General features: G+C 39.2%; 2 non-coding genes across 2 annotated transcripts; both read left to right on the top strand.

The window, feature by feature from the left end:
* The first annotated feature begins 8,321 nt into the window (after positions 1–8,321).
* trnag-gcc lies at positions 8,322–8,393 on the top strand. Its single transcript has one exon. It is a non-coding gene; the product is annotated as a tRNA-Gly (tRNA).
* A 919-nt stretch (positions 8,394–9,312) lies between these two features.
* On the top strand, positions 9,313–9,384 carry trnag-ccc. Its single transcript has one exon. It is a non-coding gene; the product is annotated as a tRNA-Gly (tRNA).
* Positions 9,385–15,375: the final 5,991 nt, after the last annotated feature.

Raw genomic sequence — 15,375 nt, 5'->3', positions numbered from 1 at the left:
AAACAAAGTAAACAATGCTAAAATAGCATTGACAGCTAAAATTTGATTTTAAAAAAGACAGAAAGAATGATACCACGAAGAAGAAAGAATCTCAATGAGGTTGGTAGAAGAAGGTAACAAAGATTTGCGACAAACCAAACAACTGATTTTACAACAAACTTACTCTGGTTCAGTTTTTCTTATAATAAAACACCATGAAATCTTGACCTTGAGACTCGAGAGACAGAAATTTAAATGAAATTTAAAGAGGCTTTGTTAAAATTAAACCATGAATACACCGAGACAGTTTTTTTTTAATGTCTTTTGAGATACAATAAATGCTTTGGATGTATCAAACATAGAACTGAATAGTGCATTGAAGGAATGGGGACAAGTGGCTTGTGACCGGAGGGTCATAGGTTCAACTCCCCCCCTGGATTGGCATGAAAAACCTGGATGGGGGTGGAGCAATTAATCAATGCTATCCCCCCTCCATTAACAACGGCTTACGTGACCTTGAGCAAGGCACCTAACCCCCCCAGCTGCTCCATGGCAGCCCACTGCTCCTGTGTGTTTCACGACATGTTGCATGTGTGTGTTCAATCAGTGCTGGGTTAAATGCAGAGAAGAATTTCGGTGTATATAAATCTATACTGACAAATAAAGTTTGAAGTGTTTTGAAGAATACTGCACTGTATTGACTCGAGTAAATGGAAAACGATATTGCAAGTTCCTCTTTCTCTCTGGGTCTCTGCATCTTTTTCTCACTGCTGGTCCCAATCTGCTTGACAGTGTCAGTTCCCACGAATTCTCCTCCTGACAAAACAGCCACTTCCTCAGATTCTGTGGTTTCCATATTCCTCACGAAGCTAACTGAACATGAAACTGACGTCAAAATAGCCAAGACTCGTGACAGTTCGACTCTCCAGCGTTTGACTTTGCAAGACATGTGGGAATATTATGGTGATGGGAACTGGACGAAGGGAGAGAAAAGGGGCAGAGTTATCTTTGGAAGGCAGGTTGTAATAATTCAGCACTGGCACAGGAAACAGCATGGTTCACACCTCACTGCAGATTGAGTGGGATTACATGAGCGGTCCAAGAAGTGTGGAGGGGAAAGAGAGAGCAGGATAATGTCCATCAGCTGATCAAACATGTCCAGTGAGGAGAAAAACAGTTCATGTGTATATTTGTGCTTGTGTAAGCACTTGTATTTATTTGATAACCTCTTCTCAGTAGTTTCACAGACATCTAGCTAGCTATATAGTGATATGGATTAAAAATCTGATTTCAAACCACCATTGTTATCATCATAATCGGGGTTATGGCTTCTATACGACATGCAAAGGTGAACCAACTTTTCTACAGCCTCGGTTAAGGCCTTTTTGTGTTGTTAACCACCAAAATATTTTCATGGAGACAGACAGGATTAATTCATACCACTAAACAAAATATTGAAATTAGTTAAATTTTTAATGGTCCAAATATATTGAAATCATTTGGAGTCTAAACCCCTGGGATCACCAAAATCACTTGGAAGAATTTCATGCTGTTGAATATCTATAGCAAAGTTCATGGTAATCTGGCCATTAGTTGTCAAAGTATCTTGATGTAACCCTATCACCCAAACAGCAAGTCCTCCAAATTATACCACAAAATACATGGTGTGTTCATGTCCTCTGGCATAACACATCAGTATTTTCTGATCTGTCAAAACTGGTTTTATGTTGTGACAATCATTGACAATCATATGATTAAGGTTTGGTTAGGTTTTTAGGCACAAAAAAAACCTTGGTAATATTTAGGAAAAGATTATGGTGTATAAATAAATTGTAAATAAATGAGTTAATGTTTAGAAAACAGGGTGGTTCGGGTTAAAATTACCACTGAACTAAGATTTGGGAATACAATCATGAGTAGGTGGTTATGGAACAGAGGTCATACTCGCAAAAACAAAACTGACTATTAAACCTGGAAACAGGAATCAGACTGTGGTTTGAGGTCCAATGTTTTGTTGACTCATTCAGCCACCCCAGGTTTCGCCATATGTGGTCACTCTGTAACCACCTGACTTCCTCTCTGGCTCTCATTGCAATTGCTGCAGCGCTACAGGGAGTTACTTGAATGTAAACATATGTTGTTTTGGGGCACTTGCTGGAACATCCTTCTTGGGAGGACAGTCTCCTCATAGGAATTACATTTAAATTGTTCTTATTTGTTTTCTTAATTGTGTTGTGGCAAGAAACACAATCGCTGCCTGATTGTGTTTAAATGAAGGAAGTGCAAAACAAAGGACTTTGACACCGGAAGCTGGGATTCATATGTTATAGACACAGTCCTGCACAGTCCACTCTGAGTCTAGCATCCTAATTTGGGGGCGCGTTACATCATCAGTGTGGACAGAGAGACGCCCAGGGCTACAGGACAGGCCTTCTTCAGAGCCGCACAGCCGTCACTAATGAGCAGGAAAAAAGACTGTGAAAAACAAAACAAAACAAAACAAAACAAATAAAACTCCCAAAACAATTATTCAACAATTATAAATGATCTTTTTTGAGAGGGCCATATGACATATCAGTAAAAGTTGGAATTAAATAAGAAATGCAGCCTCTAATTTCCTGTTTTTTATTTCAGGATTGCTACAGATTAACACATGTGCAACAACACAGAAATTAACATGTTATCTTCAATGATTATTTTTGATGAGAAGTAGTTTTTTAAGCAGAAACCTTTCTCACGTAAAGGCCATCTTGCAGTGCCTCTTGATTCTCCACATTAATATCATCACAGACACATATGAACCATTTACAACCAATTATAAACTATGTACAGCGTACATCATTAGACCAAGGCATACACTGTGAACCACCATCTACAACATGCCTAAGAAAATTGCACACTTCAGAATAGAACTGTGACCTTTTTGTTTTTTCATGGTTATATGTAGAATAGCTCAGCTGCTCTCATCTGTATTTCATTATGTAAAGGTCAACAGCCATATTTTCTACAATCCTTATCCTACCATCACTTCAGAATCTCAAAAGCCCTTTCCCACTTTATGAGTTCAAATGATAATCCAGCACAGTTTTCTCGGAGCTATTTTCCCCTGCATGTTCCAGTGTTAATAGTCCCGGCCGTGCCATGGCACCGGCATCATCGCTGACAAGATGATTGCCCTGTCAGCCAAAGGTTCTGTTTGATTATTCATGTTTACACTTCATTTTCATTCAGCGGCATGCATGATAACTGATTCTGGGGGAATGTGGAGGTGAGGAAGTTGCTGCTAAGATGTAATTAATCTTTTTGCCTAGTTGCAGCCGACAGTGTGTGGTGCCCTGCCCAGCGGCCATTATAAACAACACTGGCACTCTGGAGACATTTACAAAAAACACCAGCAGGGCAGGCGAGGGCAGCAGGATGAATAGTTCAGAGTAAATGGTGGTGTGACTGAAATGTGACTTTCACTGGGGTGTTCGGTGAACACGTCTTATTCACATGTGAATTTGAATGCAGAAGTGAACCCTTGATAGCATTTTTAATGAATAAAGCAAATTAGCAAGCAAGATTTACTTGACAGATTTTTGTGCAGTATGAGTAATTGCACACTTCAAAATAAAAAATAAAAAAATTGTATAGCTAAAATCCACAAAGACATACATACATTAAATATGAATTGAATTGAATTAGTATTAATTAAATATTAATTGCAGCAAGTGACACACTGTATTGCAGTTATGTGAGTGTCCATTCTTTTTAAACAAGGCTTGACTCTGCAGCCATGCTGCTGTCGCTGGGGGAAATAACAGGTCATGAAAAGAAAAGAGAATCCTACTAAATCAAGAAACAAATAATAATAACAACAAATAAAAGTGATACACTTCATTTTTATCTGTTATCTGGCTTCACTCCTGTATGATACTCTGGTGATGTTGTAATATATCTGATCAATCTTATTGGAGCATGTCAGCTGGTGAGAACACTGAAGGCTAAATACAAAATAAATAAAATAGGAAGGAAATACAAGATGCACAGATTAGGGAATGTTACAAGATCCTTCATCCTCTAAGGTCCGAGAATGCCTGCACAAAATTTGTTTAATTCTGATTTTAACATTCACTCCAATACTGAATTCAGAAATGAATGAATGAATTAAATTCTTTCATTAGAGAAATGAGAATAAGAAACGGCCCTGAGAAGGTCATTCATCATCTCTAGCAGCACAGTTTAAGGTGTGTATCATATTTCTGCTGCCCGTCTGTCTTCACATGATGCATACCTGCAATGAAAGGTGAGAGCTTCTGGCTGTTCCTCAGCTTCCTCTAACCACACCAACTGTGGTGCCTGCTGGGAATCATTATCCAGTGTTGGAAGGTGAAAAGAGGCTGCCAGTAGTTGACATCCTGCACCTTCACACACATTCTCAGTGGACAGATTTGTTCTCGCTAGATTTTGGGGAGCAAAGTTTCACATTCACAACATTGAGCAGTCGAGTGAGTGATAGAAGCCATTCGTACACACACACACACACACACACACATTCACCACAGAGTCACTTCTTATTTTAACATTTTCACTCATTTCTGTTTTAATGTCTTTTATGAGAGTGGATCTCAACAGGGATAATTAATCAATTAGAGACTTTACAGACTCGTTGTCCTCTGCTGAGTGGGATTAATGGGCCCATTTATGTGATAACAAGGCAGTGTTTTCACCCAGGGACTCCAAGGCTGTGTTAGATGCTGCATGTGAACAGAATCATAAAGAGACTGCATCAGGATGGCAGCGTTTAGGTCTCCACCCAGTTAGTCTAACCGCTCTTCACCTGCTGCACCTGTGCCTTTTCTCTAGAGATCATTTATCTGCTCTGTTTTTTCCTCCAAGACTTTCTCATCCGAGAATCACTGAACATAAAATGCAAATAACCCCACGATGAGAGCGGCTGATGTTCAACCACGAAGGCAATCAAGCTCCTCCATTCCAGCAACTCCTGCATCTGAATGACTGTCATCAAGAGTCCACAGTGGGAACGTGCACATGTAGAGCATGACACATTCCTTCACCTTTTTTGGCCACGTCTGGGTGCAACACAATACAAAGTGCACCTCAGTTGTCAAACTATCAAAATCAAACATGAGGCACCAGCACTAAGTTGGAAACGAAATACAGCATTAAATCCAAGAATTTAAATCCGTCAAACACATCTTTTACTTGAAGATATGCACATAAGTGGTAGTAGATTATGTTATTTTAAAAGACAAAAACAACACTTGAGTGAGTGTATCACAAGGGAGAAAGAGTATAAAGCTGACAGTGGTGAGATCCTTTATTTTGAAATGCAGAGGACTGCATGGGCCTGAGTCATGCTTCTGTTTGTGATGTTACTATTCTATTTGAAGAAGAAGGAACCACCAACACACATATATACAGATACATACCACATTACAACAGGACTGCTGCGAAACCCAAAATGTTGAGAGGAAGATAATTAATTGATTAATTTAACTGCCTGAAAACAAAGTATATCAGCATTAGATTCCTTATCATACTGTTATAACACATAAGGGACACTATAACAATATAATAGGATTCCTGAAATTTAGTTATGGCTTTTGGTGTTAATGCGTCAACCAAAGACTTTTTGCAGTCTCACCTGGCTCGTCATATGAAAGGTTTCTCTGAATAAATGATCTAAAAATACAAAGTTTCAGTTATTTATTTATTTACTAGTGACAGCTGTCAAATAAGAAATGTATCTGTCAGAACCGTTGTAGAGCAGTGTGAAATAGAATAACAAAATATTCAAGTATGGAACAACTGCATAAAAATGATACTTAAATCCGCAGTGCAGAACTTTTGTCTCCACCTTCTGGCACTGAGAGTGTTTTAACAAACACTGTTGAGATGCTTATGGCATCTTGGTTGGTATTGGTTGCTCTGTCCTTTAGCTCTGGCAAACCAAATCTGTGCTGGTTGTTATGAAATACCATCCTGCTCACCAGCCGCAGAGTCACCACAGACTCTATATTTGAAAAGAGGGAGATTTGTCTGGCATTGATAGACTTAATCAGCATTGTGTGCACTCATTAACCAAGATTTTAAACGTAACAGATAGTGTATGTCTAGTTTATTTTCCGCCACTGAAAACCGATTCACTGCTTTATGAAAACAAGTCACACTCTGTAAAGGATGCAGAATAATGCAACACTAAAAATGAGACCTCATCTGTTCTCAGCCTATCACAGCTCAGTGTGTCACTCAGAATACAGAGTGCTGAGACCTATTGACCCATCGCACTTTTGGCAGAAAATGTTCAGTCAGCCGTAGATGACACACAGCTCCACTAATGACTAACATCCGCCGTCTTCAGGATTGCTTTTATATTAGAGGCCAAGGTGTGAGCAAAACAATATCCCGCTAACTCTGTTTTTCCGCTGTTTAATAGAGGAGGCATATTAGGTTTGTAATGACAAGCTTAAAGACATTAACAACAAACAGCTCCTGTGTGCGTCCAAAGGAAAGTTACAAAGCTATATTGCCAGATGCTATTTCCATCTGACATATGCATTTATAGGTCAATCTACTGGTTATTTTAAATCAAGTCTATTTTGCTACGGGGGCAAAACATACAAGGAAAGGAAATGAAAACAATTGCTTTATAATGTGACCACAAAACAGTATTTGACTGTTCTTATGTGCTAATGGGTAAAGAACATCCCCAGGCACATTCATGCAAAACATAAAACTGAGTTAGAGGCAGGCAGAGGCTGGGAAGTGCAACTTTATTTTAGAGATATATTTGGACTAAATGTCAAGGCAGTTTGCAACAAACAAAGCCTAAGTGAACGGGAACACTGCTGTTCATTTAACCCGTAGCATGTCTCACTGAGATACATTAGCCTTTTTTCGAGAGACAGAGACATGTTACCATAAAAATAAAAGCTATTTAGATTAAATTCATTCTGTATTATCTCTGTATGAAATGTTCAAGGAAATTGTTTTGGCAGTCTCTGGATTCATGCTCCATTAAAACCGCCATAATATTGCTGCAAATTAAGAGGAAAACACAGAGGAGTCTTTAATTTGTCAGATGTGTTTTGACTAATAACAAGAGCAATAAATAAACAGAAACACTGATCACAGACCAGATCTCTCAACTGCTTGAGTGGAAGCAGTGCTCCTTATCAGTGAATCTATTTCTAAGAAATATGATTAATGACTTAAATGTTCTTTAAATGGTTTCTATCAGCACATTACTATTGAGCAAATAAAAATACATGACTCAATATGGTGCGGTGCAGAGCACAGTCTTGTAGGACAGGCTGGATAAGGAGCTCTAAGCTTAACTCATACGAGCATGAAAGGCCCATGTATTGGATGTTATAGTCCATTTACTACAAACTGCGTATGGTATTTTCCAGAGCATTTAAGTTTAAGTTAAAATCAGTGCTCCTCCGATCTTTATTCTATTTTGTGCAATATAACAGAGTAAATTGGCATAAGATAACATCTACATTAAGTTCAGTATTATAAGACATTTGGATTGGAATCGATTGGACTTGACTAGGATCAGTAGTGGACTCGACTTGTCCTTGACTCAGATTTTTCTTTAATGACTTGGACTTGAGTCGGACTTCAGCACTGGGATCTCAAAACTGCACTCGGACTTGAAGTTTGGTGACTCAACTACAACACTGTTACATACAACCTGGTGTGATGTGGATGCTTTTAGAAAATTCTCGGGAGCACAGTTGCTGTTGCTTCCCAAGCAGGTGACCCAGGTACATTTCCTGGCCAAAGCATATTCTGAAACTGAAACTCCATTGCATGTGTCACCACAATTGTGGTGATGTATTTGTTTAAAAAATATATACTGCCATATTGCTGGTGGTACCCAGTGATACTCACTAATCCACAAAAAAACTGGGCACCTTAAGCTCAATTAAGGAAAGCATTCGTCAGTCTCTTTCTCCTTTTCACAGTGATTGAGCGAGATTAGCATCAGGTGCTATGGGAGAGCATTCAGCATACTGAATGCCACAATTATAAAATAAATAAATATTTTTTTTTTTCTGTACTAAACAATATATACTTTTTACATGTTGATTGAAGAGGAATTTATTGTTTAAACAAGTGCTGAGGGTTTTGCTATTTAAAGTTGACCTTCTGTGCCGTGGGATATTGCTACATTTGTAAGGAAAGCTCCCCCGTCCCCCATGCTCATTAGGTTCAATGCAGAGTAAATTGGATCCCCTCTTAGGAACAGCATTCATAAAGCTTTTTCACATCCTATTTTTGATCGGGGCTGACACGGATTAGCATCAGTTAGTGAGCACATCATGGTTGTGTTGGTGGTATAGTGGTTAGCGTAGCTGCTTGCCAAGCAGTTGACCTGGGTTCAATTCCCAGTCAATGCATCCTACATGAGTGAATCTATGTTACAGGGTGGCCTTCCTGAGAACAAGAGGGCTTTTAAAGAAAATTAGAACCTTGGGATATTACCTATAGTGAACCTAATGAGGGATACTGAACCTAATGAGCATTTGTATGGAAGGCTGTCCTCACAAATGCTCATTAGATTCAGGGCAGAGTAAATTGGGCCCTCTTTCTTAGGGAGAGCATTCATGAAGCTCTCCAGTTTTACATTCATTTTCTCTTTTTCACAGTGATTGGGCCATTTTACTGAACTGTGCTATGGGAGAAGAATTAAAGAGGAATGTGTTGCTTAATCAAGTGCTGAGGGTTTTGCTGGTTAATGCAGATCTTCCCCATTGTGGGACAATAAAGGAAATCTAATCTTATCTTATCTTTGATTCCTGTGTCAGACAAATTCCACATGTATGCCTTTGCATTAGTGGTATAGTGGTCAACACAGCTGCTTGCCAAGCAGTTGACCTCAGTTAATTTCCTAGCCAATGCATCTACCACAGGCAAAACTCTGTTGTTGACTTATTTATTTAACATCTGTGGTAATCTCTGTGTGGAAAATTAGAACTCTGGCATGTTGCTGGTCCTCGTGGTTCTTACTGGTATCGATGGGCACCTTAGCCTCTGTTAAGCAGAGCATTTGTTTGACTTCTTTCAATTTCACAGTGGTTTGGTCAGATTGGGTCAGTTCACAGTCCAGGTACTGAACCGTGCCATGGGGAAGTTCTGCACACTGAATGCAACAGTTCTTCTTTCTTCGCAAAACAATGCAGATTTGTTACATGTCAGTTGAAGAGGGGTGTGTTATTTAACCTATTGCTGAGGGTTTTGCAATTTAAAGCATACCTTCTGTGCCAAAATGTTGAAATGATCAAATGATGGTTTTAGAAGACAGTGCCCTACACAGTTGCATTGGTGGTATAGTGGTGAGCATAGCTGCTTCCCAAGCAGTTGACCTGGGTTCGATTCCCAGCCAATGCATTCTCTAGCAGAGCCACTTCACTGTTGTGTTGTCTTCTACTTCAACTTTTCCATATACACAGAGCTTTGTTTATGGAAAAATAGAATCTTGGCATATTGCTATATTTGTGAAGATGACTGCCCCAGGTATGCTCATTAGGTTCAGTGCAAAGTAAACTGGGTCTCTCTCAGGGAGAGCATTCATAAGGCTTTTTCACATCGTGACTGTGTAGATTCTCAGTCATCCAGGTCATCTTGCACTTTTTCAAATCCTCTTTTTCATGGTGACTGGCGCAGGTTAGCATCAGTTAGTGAACTCTGCCACAGGAAAAAAAGCATGTTTGACAGAAAGGCAGAAATACCCTCTACGGAGGTCACAAATGCATCTCATTCCCTGACTGGGAATGAAACCCAGGTCACAGCAGTGCAAGCTAGACCATCACTAGACCATCAGGGATCCGACAGTCTACAGTCAGAGGTCTCTGTAAATGGTCTCTCTAAATAACCACAAGTCATCTTACAGTATTTCAACTACCAATTCTGGGGCACAGACAATTTAATCCGGTTCATTGACAAATTACATGGTTCTTGCATGAATTCATTAGAATTGTCTTGGTCTTTTCATGAAACTACCTAGAACTTGATAATACTTTGATTCAACTAACAATGTGATGTAATTTGGTTGGACAAAATAAGCTTTGTAATCATGACACTATGGGCTCTAAAATATTGTAATGGCAGTTCTCACTGTTTTCATAATTTTTACAAACCAAACAATCAATTAATGCAGAAAATAATCTTTATACCCAGGACATATTCTTGGGGAGAGGGAATGTGTTGTAACATTTGGTTAGGTGGTGAAAACAACATATCCTGCTGAGAGAGAAAAACCACTGACCACTGTGTTTAGAGCTAATGCCTCCCCTCTTTCCAAAGTAACCAGCCACTGGAACCAACTCGGCAGCCTTCAGCCTCAACTGCACAGTAATGAGATCATGTCCCATCGATTATCAAAATAGCTTCCAGTTCAGCCCCAAATTGTTTTTAACAAGTTCTGACGAAGTGGCCAAGATTCAAATTAATTGGTGAAGTGCACAATATTTCATCTTTAAGCAGTTGTTTCCAGATTATTACTATGCCAATAAAAGCTGGATGCGAGTGTCAGACATCTGCAAGTCATTCATGTGTAACAACGTGTGTAAGATTGTGAAGTTGTCGGTTCATTAATCAGTTACTCACTCAAGTTATGTGTAAGAGTTTAATAGAGTGTTGCAGCAGCAGCCGTCTTAGTTTCCCGTTACGATTTTCCTCACAGTAAATTTGTAAATTTAACTCTACATTGTATTGAAATAAAGCAAGGCCAAAAGTGTATTCCAGGTAATCATGCCTTTAAAGGACAAATTTATGAGACTTTTTTTTTTTTTTGCTTATCTTCAAATTACAGATTCTCTTGAGGATAAACAAAGTGGAATTAATTACATTTTAATTAAAAAGACAAACTTATCTCATTCTGCAGGTCTTCTTGAGTGACTTTGCTGTTCTCAAGTGACAATTTAGAGAAAAACAAATGAATTACATTATCAGAATTAAGGGTAGTTCTGCTTTTAATTTCCCACTAAGGTCCTTTCACCATGGTTATAGTCATGGCACTATTATAGGAAAGTCAGAGGTAAGAGGGTTCAGTGTCACTGACTCACTGTTGAGGCTATATCGGGTGGATAAGCAATATGATTACCTTGGTCCACTAATAGCTTCTGTACATCCACTGATGTTATTAAGCATTGTGATAAATGCAAACCCCTCCACAGCTCAGTCATCAGTTTTGTTTAGTAACTTCACTTCCTGTTGCACAAGCCAAAATGGAGCAAAATTAAAGTAAACACTAAATCGCTCTGGCAGGGGAAATGGACCATGAACATTTGGATATAACGTAAATTGTCTCCATTACTGCAACTGTGGAAGTTTGAGTCATGTCTGACCTTTCTAAGGAGACTGGATGACAGAACCACAGTGGGCTAAATATCCTTTGTTAGTCTTTTTTAAAAAAGAAAACCAACAAATTCTGCAAAACATGTCTGATATTCATGTCTAATAGCCTATTTGTCTTCCTCTCCTCTGATCTGTTTTGTAGTTCCAACAGAGTGCACAACCTGCTTTTTGGCCTTGTTTTCCTCATTATCATTAGCAGTCACAGCAGCAGGCAGCAGCAGGTTTTTGTTTTCTTCTCTCATATTGGCTATTGACACACTATAATTTTGCTGTCAGACTGAAAGACCTTGTTAGCTGTGCTTCTCAGTTAGGGAAATTATGATTCAAAGATCAAACACAGAGATAAAGGCACAATTTAATATATTTTTTTGTGATTTAGACTAAAACAGAGTTTAAAGAATAGTATTTAAATTTACAGAGCTAAAATAAACGTACGCTGTGCTCAAACTTGTATGATACTGATATGCAGCAGGACAGAGTAATCAAGTTGTGAAGTTTCTAATTATTTTTGTGCTTTGCTCGGTTCAGTACGAAATGTGGAAATCAGATTGATGCTCTGGGTTGCCAGTCACAACGCTCACTATCTTCCTCATATAATGTCTTTCATCCACCCCCTTGGCTTTAGTTCCTGTTTGTGTGAAGATTACTGTTCTGGCTGGCTGCAAAGAGCTGGAAGCCAGAGAAGACGAAGGAGAGGCACGTAGGCTTAGATACTCAGTTGGACCTCGAGAGAAAAACCTGGCTCCCACTCACCATCCCACAAACTTTTCCATAAAGTGAAACCATCGCTCATACTCTCAACTCTGCCATAGTTCCAAACCAAAGAGATCAGCGCTGTTACCACCCACTGAGAAACAGGCAAGAGGAAACCACAAAAGAGAGGGGAAAGAGGCATATCATTGTTGTCAGGTGAAACCCCGGCAACTGCACTTCATGTTATTTTTCAGTTTAAATATAATTTTACATATTTATGACGCCTCCGGTGCACACATTTGGTCCTACGAAGCCCATTTGAAACACTTTGGGAATGTGATGGCAGCAGCTTCAGCACTGAGCACAACCTGTCAGATGACAGATGGTGTCAATGGTGCCGTGACCAAGTCCTGCGCAAGTAGGGACCCTGCAGACATGGGAGTTAAAAAGGCAAACAAAGATCATCTGCAGCCACAATGGGTTGCTATGAGAGCATTTCATAAAGGGAAACTTGTCCAGTCCCGGCTTCTGGGAGTAATTATGAGAGCGCACAGATAATATTTCAGAGGTTAGATGCTTTACTGTTTGTGTTTTCAATTACTGTATTTAATTTTTAGCATTTTAACAAGTGAGAAAGTTGTTATGATGTTGGACACTCAATGTCAGGTCATCAATAATGTTTTTTTTCTCTTTTTTTTTTGGCATTTCATATAAACTTCCCCATATTCATTCCTGATAGAGCAGGCCAGAGTTGCTAACTTCATCCCATATTCTACTTTAGTAGCATCCAGAACTGACTTCCATGCAGCTGATGTGCTATCATGGATGTCACCACTTAAAATGTTGAATCTAAAGCTTGACAGGCCTGTTGTCCATAGTTATGGGTGCTAAGCTATAACTGTACAATCATTGTTCACCTCACCAAGGTCTGACATTGTGGTCTGCTGGTGATCGTGGATGTAAGATGAAAACTTTCGGTGGTGGCCACTGGCTGGGGTGACCCCTTGTCTGGTCCACTATTGCTGTTGGAGGTGCAACAAGAAGCAAAGCTCTCTTGTCTGAAAGTAGCAGCTGTACTTAGCCAGTCTGAGTTTGCAGTGAACTTTGTTGTGCAGTTAGAAAGAGAAGCCAAATGCATTGCTCTATGTCCACTTTAGTAAAATAAATCAAGGGAAGTTTGTTGTTGACACAACTAAATAAATCTTTATTGTAAATAGGTGCACACAGATACTGTAGCATATTTAATAAAGGAGAGCTGGGATGAAAAACATGAAGTCACATCAAGGAATTTTTAAACATGGATGCAAATTACTCTCACTATAATAATGAACATTTAATGATGATGGGGAATGTTGACAACACTCACAGTTTAAGTAAACATCGTATTCTCAGCATATGTTTCTTGTTTATGGGCTGCAGAAGAATTTCACATTTAACTTTCTCTGTAGACCCTCATCATTCTTTTAATGTCAGCCCAAGAAGTGAAAAACTTTATTCATTTTCATATTGCGCTTCATAAATCACAAGCCAGTTATATAAAAAGGCTATTGTGTCAAGGCAACTTAAATGTTATTATGTGATTTGATTCAAATAGTGGCGGTAAAATAAGCAATTAACTTTCTGATTCAGTGTCTGAAATCAATTGCAAGACATTCAAACTTGAGAATAAAACCAGCGAAGACACAAAATCTCTCCACTGTGTAACTGATTAGGTTTTTGCTCCTGTGATCCCGTCTGGTACGAGACATAACTCTTAAGGTGATTTGGTGTTGACTTTCCATTGGGAGGCAAATATCAGTGTTAACCAGTATAATAGTGGAACAGGAACCTTGTTAATGCTCCTGACTCAACACCATGAAATTGAATGGCTGTCCTTTGCATGTTTTCCATCAAACAGCTGTCAACAACAGTCTGTTTGGTACCGTAATGGCTCCTCTCTCTGTGAGAGAGGAGTGTGCTCTGTTTGATAAGACCTTCACAGCGACTCAAAGATACTGAGAAGATTTCAAGGGAGTGGCTAGTAAGAAAACTAGGAAGTAATTTTGTCCATATACACAGTGAGCATCCAATCGGGTAGAAAAAAAACACAGCTAGAAATCATTTTCCTTATGTTCCTCTATGAGCATCTGGTATAACAATGATTACAGTTCGAAATCTCAAATTCTTTTTTTCTTTTGTCAGGGTTATTCCAAAATATTCAGTCTGCCAACTCTCAGCTTCAAACCAAAGCTCCTCTCTTCTCTCTAGATAGAGAAAGAAAGTATGTACTTTTGCCTCAGTGTCTGTATGCATCATTAACATCATCATCTGTATCCTCAGTGGATGTTTTCCAGCACAGCGGTCAGTCTGTGTTCTATCAATAATAAAGTGTCTGATAAAGAGGAAACCGCAAACCGGCGTCTGTGACCTCGCTACAAAGCAAAGGCGGACATACACTGAAGAAGGAGACAAACCCATATGTATGGTCCTAATGTAGTGAATTATGTGTCATTACCAGCCTGTGCCATCATGCTGCTCTTTCAGTTAGCTGCGCAACAGCCACAGACAATAACTGTCTCGCCATTAGATGACTTTTTGCTCAGTTTTAACAGGGTTACGCAACCTATCCATTAAGCCAACTTGGGAGTCCTACAGTTTAACCAACAAAGTTATATTACATACCAAAAAAGCTGATTTGGACATACGCTTCCTCAGATGCATTCATCTCTTGTTGTTTTCTGTCATTCAACAGGCAAAGTGAGAAAGTTAATCTCTGTTTTTTCTTTACTTTTGCATCACAGAAAGAAACATCAAAAGAAAAGCTGTCGTGAGTTTGACCCCGAAGACAACTATCATCACTCAAAAACTGACATCGATATAGACAATAAGTAAACCGTGGGACATAGAAGAATATCAGGTGTCCTTAAAAGTTGAACATGATGGATTTTGCATCAGCGTCAAAAGGAATACTTGGAAAATAATACCTGGAACAATGTAAAACAATAAGAAGCCACAAACCCACATGCTGCCACTGAACCGAGACAGATGTCTTTTCTCAGAATTTCAGAGTCGAAAAAGTATCTTCAGATGAACGACGTTTCATAACCTCCTCCGGTTTAAAAAGCTGCTGATTGTCGTCATGAAAACGCAGTCACATTGTATTAAGTGTTAAGTGTAATTAAGTGTTCCTCATTGGGAGCTTTTGTTCATGTGCGCACCCACTGAACCTCCCAGTTTAAATATTCCTGTTCAAGAGGGAGAAGACATGACAGGCAGGGTGATTGTGCTCAGAATGACGGAGGCTCAGAAAAGAGACAAATGATCAACAAGGCCCACAAGCAGACCGAGAGA

This window comes from Scatophagus argus, chromosome 16, assembly GCF_020382885.2.
Source record: "Scatophagus argus isolate fScaArg1 chromosome 16, fScaArg1.pri, whole genome shotgun sequence".
NCBI lineage: Eukaryota > Metazoa > Chordata > Actinopteri > Scatophagidae > Scatophagus > Scatophagus argus.
This window is presented reverse-complemented; position numbering and strand designations above follow the sequence as displayed.